The sequence below is a fragment of the Myotis yumanensis genome, unplaced genomic scaffold (genome assembly GCF_028538775.1).
Source record: "Myotis yumanensis isolate MYYU_CA2020_CCGP unplaced genomic scaffold, mMyoYum1.0.hap1 SCAF_3, whole genome shotgun sequence".
Taxonomy (NCBI): Eukaryota; Metazoa; Chordata; class Mammalia; order Chiroptera; family Vespertilionidae; genus Myotis; species Myotis yumanensis.
In genome coordinates, this window is record NW_027223754.1 from 4,280,351 (window position 1) to 4,290,401 (window position 10,051).

Below are 10,051 nucleotides of genomic sequence, written 5' to 3' on the forward strand. Positions count from 1 at the left end.
AAAACTGACCTATTGCCCATGAGGAGGAAGAAGCTGAGTTTCTTTTCATTAGAAAACTAGCTGTAGATGTCGTAACTCTAAAGCATTTTTTTAAAGTTAAATAAATATAGAGAAGGAATCAGAAAATCATAGAATTGAATGACTACATTTTAAATCTTTAGTCAGGGTTGAGTATTAGAAGCCATTATGAAAAATTAATAATTTACCAACTCTTAACTTATTTATAATTCCAACATTTGGTAAACTGATTTCTTTTTTTTTTTAAAGATACATTTATTCAGCATCATGATCAGACTATTACATTTAGCAATCAACAGCATGGGTGCAAAAAAAAAATCTACATTAAAACCCTTGGTTGGAATGCTTTACACTTTCCACAGAACAGAAACTAAAATAATCTGTTATATAATTAGTCACAAATACAGTCCTCGAGTTTTTTTGCCCATTCACATGAGTATTGTCTAACACATGTCTTCTTTGTAGCAGCTAGGCCCTGCCACCACTGTGCTTGGCTGAGTTCACAAATCTGTTGTAACCTGTAGCTTCCCTGTCACTTCTCTGGCTCTCCTCTCCTGCTAAGCTTTGTTTCCTGGCAGTAATTAAAACCTTCTGCCACTGCCATAGCTACTGCTGCTGCTGGAACCGCCATAGCCACCTTGGTTGGGTGGTTTGGCAAAGTATTGACCTCTACCACCATAAGGGCCAGAGCTTCTGCCTCCAAAGTTTCCTCCTTTCATAGGCCCAACATTTTAAGATTGATTGTTGTAATTGCCAAAATCATTGTAGCTTCTACCACCTCCAAAATTGCTTTCATCATTACCAAATGCATTATAGCCATCCTCACTGCCACCATATCCACCGCCACCACGGCAGCCACCAAAGCCACCTCGACCACTGAAGTTTCCTCCATGACCAAAGTAGTCGTTTCCACCAAAACCACCTCCACGACCACCTCCGAAGTTTCCAGAACCACTTCGACCTCTTTGGCTGGACGAAGCACTAGCCATCTCTTGCTTAGATAGAGCTTTCCTTAATTCACAGTTGTGGCCATTCACAGTACGGTATTTCTGAATGACAATCTTGTCTACAGAGTCATGGTCGTCAAAGGTTACAAAAGCAAAGCCTCTCTTTTTGCCACTGCCTCGGTCGGTCACGACTTCAATCACTTCTATTTTCCCATACTGTTCAAAATAATCTCTTAGGTGATGTTCTTCAGTGTCTTCTTTAATACCACCAACAAAAATCTTTTTCACAGTTAAGTGGGCACCAGGTCTTTGAGAATCTTCTCTGGAGACAGCCCTCTTTGGTTCCACCACTCTTCCGTCCACCTTGTGTGGCCTTGTGTTCATGGCTGCTTCCACCTCCTCCACAGTGGCATAGGTGACAAACCCAAAGCCTCTGGAGCGCTTGGTGTTTGGATCTCTCATCACCACACAGTCCGTGAGCATTCCCCATTGCTCAAAATGGCTCCTCAGACTCTCATCGGCTGTTTCAAAGCTCAACCCTCCGATAATGAGCTTCCGCAGCTGCTCCGGCTCCTTGGGAGACTCAGACTTAGACATGATGACTGCAACAGGGGAAATTCCAAGGATGCTGACTCCGTGGCGCTCACCGGCAGAAAGGAGTGATCTAAGGAGCGTATCTCAGTAAAATGATTTCTTAAAACTTTTAACAGTTGAAGCAGCAATGTGGAGATAAGATTAAATAGATTAAGGCAAAGTTTTAGCTGTCTAAAATAATATTGGATCAAATGTACAAGCCCAGATTAAAATACAATTTAAAAATAACACAAACAGTAATCATTATGACTTGGGATACATAACACTTTGTATCACAATAGCTCTTGAGATAGAAGTGTATGGGGACCCAAATGCAATATTATGTTTAATGTTCTAGATGATAATTCATATATATGAATCCCCAATGTTTTGAACATTGTGATAGGAAAGAGTAAATAAATCTCACATCTGTATGTTATAAACAGATATAATTTAATGTTTAAATTTGAAGAAGTTATATTTCACTAAGACCTCACTTCATAATAATTCCAAATAAATGAGGTGATTGGGAACTACAAAATAAAACAAAGAAAAATTCATAGTGATTATTTTAAGAGTGGTGTACTACAACAGTGTAGTGATTGTGCAGGATGGGTGGGTGAATGTGGAAGAGGGTATAGGGGAGATAAATTGTGATGGAAAATAATAAATTTTAAAACTACAAAAAAGAGTGGTGTAGTAGACATACCTCTCATTAATGTATACTACTTACTTTTATTAAATGTATTAGTTTTCATTCAAATGAAATATTTTCTATGCTTAAATACAAAACTCTTATCTAAGCAATTAAATTCATAAGATGGTTTCAATACTTACACTTAAAATATCAACATCCCATATTTCAGAGCTCCCATACTTTAGGGAATGCATATGTAAATGTAACTATGTAAATTGACCTAAGAGCTGACTTGGTATTAAAAATAGTGTGTACTTAAAGATATGATAGTTTGCAATATTTCCTGGAAGACAAAATTATTGTATTAAATGACTGACTATGAAAGTAGTTTAATATTTGCATTACATTAACAGAAGATGCCATTAAGTACATTTTATAACATTATTTAAATTAGATCAGAGTAAAAATATATTGAAACCATCTGGAAAGATGCTCTGTTAGAATACTGCATGAATGCATCCCAACCTAAGCCTACAGGAGGAATGTGATTTAGATGCTCCTGAGGAATTATTTAAGTGGTTAAATAATAACAATACTTTAATTATCTAATTTCACTGATTGTTGACAGAACTTCAAAATTTTTACTTGGTTAATAATTGAAGTGTATGAATCTTATCATACTAGTAAAGTACTATAACAAAAAGCACCTGAAACTGAGGCAAGAGATAAGAACTATTTCTGGTTCTGATATTAAATACTCTAGTGTTTTTGACCAATATATTCCTCTTTTTGGGTCTCCAATTGTTATTTATCTGATGATAAAAATGATAGAGTTGAGCTAACATAGCTCGAGCATTCTATAAGACTATGGAACAAAGAGGTTTTAGCCACAGTCGTGTCACACACAGAATTTTTATGTCATTTGTACTTTTTGGTATTGAACTAAAGTTTGTAATTTAAAAAAATATATATATATATATTTATATTTATTTATTTATTGATATATAAAAAGGAAGGAAAAGGGAGAGAGAGAAATATTAATGATGAGAGAGAATCACTGACTGGCTGCCTCCTACATGCCCCACACTGGAGATCGAGCCTTCAACCCAGGCACATGCTCTGACCCAGAATCGAACCGTGACCTCCTGGTTCATAGGTCGAAGTTCAACCACTGAGCAACATCGGCTAGGCTAAAGTTTGCCATTTTTAAATCATCATCAAGAAATGTGATATTTTTTTTTGTTTTTAGAGAATGTAATGGAGAGAGGGAGGGAGGAAAGGATAGAGAGAAGAAGAGAAGAAGAGAGAAACATTCATGTGAGAAAGAAACAGGTCTGTTTGCCTCCCCATGCGCCCCGACTGTAGACTAAAACTGCAACCTAGGTATGTGCCCTGACTGTAGACTGAAACTGCAACCTAGGTGTGTGCCCCGACTGGGAGTGCAACCCAAGACCTTTTGGTGTACGGGATACTAACTGAGCCACCTGGCCAGGTCTAAAGTTTGTAATTTTATTTTCCATATCACATGCCTTCAGGTTAATATAAGTACTTATTGGTCTATATGTCTGTTCAATGGCACAAGAACAAACATATATAGATCAATGGAATAAAATAGAGAAGCCAGAAATCGACCCAAACCACTATGCTCAATTAATACTGGACAAAGGAGGCAAGATCTACAATGGAGCTAAGACAGTCTCTTCAATAAATAGTGTTGGGAAAATTGGACAGATACATGCAAAAAAATGAAACTAGACCACCAACTTACACCATAAACAAACAAAAAAAAAACGCAAAATGGATAAAGGACTTAAACATAAGACGGGAAACCATAAAAATCTTAGAGGAATCCACAGGCAGCAAAATCTCAGACATATATGGAAGCAATATCTTCACTGATACAGCTCCTAGGACAATGGAAACTAAAGAGGAAAATAAACAAATGGGACTACATCAAAATAAAAAGCTTTTCATTATGCTAAGTGAAATAAGCCAGTCAATGAAGGAAAAATACCACATGATCTCACTCATTCATGGATAATAAAGACCATTATAAACTTATGAACAATAATAGATGCAGAGGCAGAGCTGCCTCAAACAGATTGTCAAACTGCAGTGGGAAGACCAGGGAGGGTTGGGGGGCAGGAGGGAGGGGGGTATGAGATCAACCGAAGGACTTATATGCATGCATATAAGCATAACCAATGGACATAAGACACTGGGGGGTAGGGGAGGCCAGGGGATTGTCAAGGGGGTGGGGGGAAATGACACATATGTAATACCCTTTGTAATACTTTAAGCAATAAAATAAATAAATAAATAAATAAATAAATAAAATATTTAAAAAAAAAAAAGCTTTTGCACATCAAAAGAAACCATCAACAAAACAACAAGAAAGCCCATTACATGGGAGAACATATTTGCCAATGTTATCTCTGATAAGGGTTTAATCTCCAACATTTACAGGGAACTCATACAACTTAACAAAAGGAAGATAAACAACCCAAATAAAAAATGGGCAACTGACCTAAATAGATACTTTTCGAAAGAGGACATAAGGAAGGCTAAGAGACATATAAAAACATGCTCAAAGTCACTAATCATCCCAGAGATGCAAATCAAAACAACAATGAGGTACCATCTCACACCTGTCAGAATGGCCATCACCAACAAATCAACAAACGACAAGTGCTGGTGAGGATGCAGAGAAAAAGAACCCTCGTGGACTGCTGGTGGGAATGCAGACTAGTGCAGCCACTGTGGAGAACAGTATGGAGTTTCCTCAAAAAACTAAAAATGGAACTCCCATTTGACCCAGTGATCCCACTTCTAGGAATATATCCCAAGAAACCAGAAACACCAATCAGAAAGGATATATGCACCCCTATGTTCATAGCAGCACAATAGCTAAGATTTGGAAAAAGCCTAAGTGCCCATCAGCAGATGAGTGGATTAAAAAATGGTGGTACATCCACACAATGGAATATTATGCTAATGTAAAGAGGAAGGAAATCCTACCATTTACAACAGCATGGATGGACCTGGAGAGCATTATGCTAAGTGAAATAAGTCAGTCAGAGAAAGATAAATATCACATGATCTCACTCATTGGTGGAATATAATGAACATAAACTGAGGAACAAAAACAGATCAAGAGACAGAGAAGCATTGATTAGATGCTCAAACCTCAGAGGGAAGGTAGGGGAGGATGGGGGTAAGGGGGAGAGATCAACCAAAGGACTTGTATTCATGCATATAAACACAACCAATGGACACAGACACCAGGGGGGTGAGGGCATGAGCGAGGGGGGCCAATGGGGGAGATAAGGACACATATGTAATACCTTAATCAAGAAATAAAAATAATATTATTTTGAATACTTTGTCCCTCAACTCTGAAAAAAAACCCCAAAAGAAAATATTAGGGTCTATTTCCCTTTCAAAGTTGGTATCTGGGTATAAACTTTAAAGTCTAGAACATTTTGATCACAGGAAATTTACTGAAGTCACAATATGGTGTATTCCAATCCCTTTTTATGTCATCAGTCTAAAACCTTATACTTTGTTGTAATTAAATGTATATGTTTTCAGATATACCATTTCTTTATATACCCAATAGAAGCCTTAATGAGGTTAGTAATTCTTTTCATCCTTTCACAGAGGAAAACTAATATTCGACTCCAATCATTTAAATGCCTTACCCAGTGTTAAGTTGTTTCATTATTTAATAGTACTACTAACTAGACAGTGATCATATCTGTGCAATTGGTGATTAAAACCAATCATCAAGTACAAGCCAGAATTCTTTGTGCAGAGAATAGCGAACAAAGAAACTGAAGGTTGTTTTCTATTTTACCTGTAAAACTATCAAATAATGAAAGAAGAAGGTTTTATTGAGAGCTTACTTTAATTTGCATCTCCCTGATGATTAGTGACACTGAGCATCTTTTTATATATCTATTGGCAATCTGTCATCCTTGAACAAGTGTCTGCTTAGATTCTTTGCCCATTTTTTAATTCAGTTGTTTGTCTTTGTTGTTGAGTTGTGTAATTTTTTTTTTTTTTTTTTTTTTGCAAATTAACCCCTTATCAGATTTGTCACTGACAAATATATTCTCCCATGCAGTGGGTTGCCTTTTCATTTTGTTGACGGTTTCTTTTTTAAAAAATTCTTTATTATTGAAAGTATTACATATGTCCTCTTTTCCCTCTGATGTCCCCTCCCAGCCTGCCCCTGCATCCCAGCCCAGGCCTTCAACCCCCCTCCCCTATTGTCTGTGTCCATTGGTTATGCTTATATGCCCCAACTTACTGCCCCAACTCCCCCCTCCTCCCGTCCATCCTCCTCTGCCTTCCCTCTGAGGTTTGATGGTCTATACTACAGACAGGGTTACACACATTATAGCCTTAATAACCTAACTGATTATAATGAGAACTTGAAAATAGTCATTATTATTTTCCTCATTTTATAAATGAGACACTTAAGATTTCTGGGTTTCTAATAACTTTCCTAAGGTAACATGGTAAGTCAGACAGATATCTTTTGCCTTTTAAGATTGCTAATTTATTATTGTAATTCTATATTTTGATTTGGGGAATTGCAATTTATAATTTGAGAGGCCACAAAAGTGCATTTCTAAGGAGTTAAAGCTATATGTTGTATAGTCATTCACTTAAATATGATACTTGAAGACATGTTACTAATAAATATTTCTGAAGGAAATAGATGATATAGATTAGTGATGGCGTACCTTTTGAGCTCGGTGTGTCAGCATTTTGAAAAACCCTAACTTAACTCTGGTGCCATGTCACATATAGAAATTTTTTGATATCTGCAACCGTAGTAAAACAAAGACTTATATTTTTTATATTTATTTTATATATGTAAATGCCATTTAACAAAGAAAAATCAAACAAAAAAATGAGTTCTCATGTCACCTCTGACACACGTGTCATAGGTTCGCCATCACTGATATAGATGCAGGTAAACAGATATAGGTATAGATATGGATATAGATATCCATAAGGTGAGAGGGAAATGAGAAAGAGAAAGGGAGAGAGGGCAAGAGAGGAAAGGAGGAGACAGTGATAAAGGTAGAGGAAGTCACTTGAAAGGAAGGAAAAGGAAGAGAAAGTTTAGGGGAGGAGATAGGAAGGGAGGTAAAGAGGGGAGGGGGAATGAAGGAGGGTGGGAAGGAGAGGGGAGAAGATGAGAACCAGTGTGGAATTTTCACTTGTGGGAAGTTGGGGAAATCACACAGTTAAGAAAACAGGGAAGGTTTAGAAGCAGGAAATCTCAGTATCATGGAAGCCAAGAGAGGAATCTCATTCCTAAAAGAAAATAGGTATACTTTTTAATTGCTGCATTTATTTTCTAACTAGAGGCCTGGTGCACAAAAATTTGTGCACTCAGGGCGGGGGTCCCTCAGCCCGACCTGTGCCCTCTTGCAGCCTGGGGCCCCTCGGGGGGTGTCCACCTGCTGGCTTAGGCCAACTCCCCGGGGGATCGGGCCTAAGCTGGCAGTCAGACATCCCTCTGGAAGCCCAGGAGCCCTCAGGGGATGTTCACCTGCCAGCGGGGACCAGGCCTAAGCTGCAGTCGGACATCCTTAGTGCTACTTAGGAGGCGGGAGAGGCTCCCGCGACCACAGCTGTGCTGGCTGCCAGCAGTTTGTGGCTGAGCAGAGCTCCCCCTGTGGGAGCGCACTGACCACCAGGGGACATCTCCTGCATTGAGCGTCTGCCCCCTGGTGGTCAGTGTGTGTTATAGCAACCAGTCATTCCCAGTTGTTCTGCTGTTAGGGTCAATTTGCATATTTCCCTTTATTATATAGGATAGAGGCCTGGTGCATGGGTGGGGGCCGGCTGGTTTGCCCTGAAGGGTGTCCCGGATCGGAGGGGGGGGTCCCGCTAGGGTGCCTGGCTAGCCTGGGTGAGGGACTAAGGGCTGTTTGCAGGCTGGTCAAGCCCCCCAGTGGAGACCCTCACCCCAGGGGAGTGTGGCCAGATTGGGTGAGGGGCTGAGGGCTGTTTTCAGGCAGGCCACAGCCCCTTCAGGGTGGGGGGCCCTACTGGGGTGCCTGGCCAGCCTGGGTGAGGGGCTGAGGGCCATTTTCAAGCTGGCCACGGCCACAGGCTGGAAGCAGGTATCTGGGATTTATTTAACTTCTATAATTGAAACTTTGTAGCCTTGGTCCCGCTCGAATCCTGGGTTGCCCCTAGCAACAGAGGCTCCCAGCCCCTCCTTGAGCAGAGGCCAAGCTGGCTGGAAGCAGGTATCTGGGATTTATTTATCTTCTATAATTGAAACTTTGTAGCCTTGAGTAGAGCTCAAGGCTGGCCAGGGTAGGCAGGAAGCTTGGCTTCCTCCATCATCGGGGGCAACCAAACCTCCTGGTCACTCCATCTCTGTGGCCGTAGCCATCCTGTGACGGAATGACGGAGTAAGGGAGTGAGGGTGTGATGGTTAATTTGCATATTACTATTTTATTAGATAGGATATAGTTTTATTCTTAAATATTTCTTTTTTTTTTAATTAAATCTTTATTGTTCAGATTATTACATTTGTTCCTCTTTTTTCCCCCCCATAACTCCCCTCCTTCCAGCTCCCACCCCACCCTCCACCCTCACTCCCCACCCACTGTGTTCATCCATAGGTGCATGATTTTTGTCCAGTCACTTCCCGCATCTCCCACACCCCTTTTCCCCCCAAGAATAGTCATTCTATTCCCTTTCTATGTCCCTGATTCTATTATAATCACCAGTTCATTCTGTACATCAGGTTATTTATTCACTTGATTCTTAGATTCATTTGTTGATAGATGCATGTTTGTTGTTCATAATTTGTATCTTTACCTTTTTCTTCTTCTTCCTCTTCTTAAAGGATACCTTTCAGCATTTCATATAATATTGGTTTGGCGGTGATGAACTCCTTTAGCTTTTCCTTATCTGTGAAGCTCTTTATCTGACCTTCAATTCTGAATGATAGCTTTGCTGGATAAAGTAATCTTGGTTGTAGGTTCTTGGTATTCAGCACTTTGAATATTTCTTGCCATTCCCTTCTGGCCTGCAAAGTTTCTGTTGAGAAATCAGCTGCTGACAGTCGTATGGGTATTCCCTTGTAGGTAATTGAACCTCTTTCTCTTGCTGCTTTTAAGATTTTCTCTTTGTCTTTTGCTCTTGGCATTTTAATGATGATGTGTCTTGGTGTGGTCCTCTTTGGATTCCTTTTGTTTGGGGTTCTCTGCACTTCTTGGACCTGTAAGTCCATTTCTTTCTCCAGATGGGGGAAGTTTTCTGCCATTATTTCTTGAAATAGGTTTTCAATATCTTGCTGTCTCTCATCTTCTGGCACTCCAATAATTCTGATATTAGACCGATTAAAGCTGTCCCAGAGGCTCCTTACACTATCTTCACACTTTCGGATTCTTTTTTCATTTTGCTTTTCCAATTGGGTGTTTTTTGTCAAATCTTTGGTTTGATTATTGTACTCCTCTGGTCTGCTATTGGGTATAATATTCTTTATTTCAGTCCGTGTATGCTTACTTTCTAATTTCTTTATCGTAGCATCGAGGGTCTCATTAGTTTTCGTGAGGCTCTGCACAAATTTATGGCAAGCCCTCAAAATTGCGATTCTTAGCTCCATATCCTCCATTTCTGTCATGTTTTTTTGTCTCCGCATCTTTTATGCTTTCTTGGTGCACCCCTTTGTGGTCTCTGTGCACAGTCTTGTTCTAGCCAAGCCTTAATTGTTGTAGTTAACACTAGAGGGATTTGACCACCAGGCCGACTGGCTATAGGAATCAGCTGTATGGAAAACGTCTGCCATCTGGGGAGGCGCTAATCCAGCCTTTGCCTGAGGCGATCGGCAAATGGC

The 10,051-nt window shown here is 39.7% G+C and overlaps 1 pseudogene; it reads right to left on the reverse strand.

The window, feature by feature from the left end:
- Positions 1-331: 331 nt before the first annotated feature.
- Positions 332-1,576, reverse strand: LOC139004827 (heterogeneous nuclear ribonucleoprotein A1-like; annotated as a pseudogene).
- Between the last annotated feature and the right edge of the window lie 8,475 nt (positions 1,577-10,051).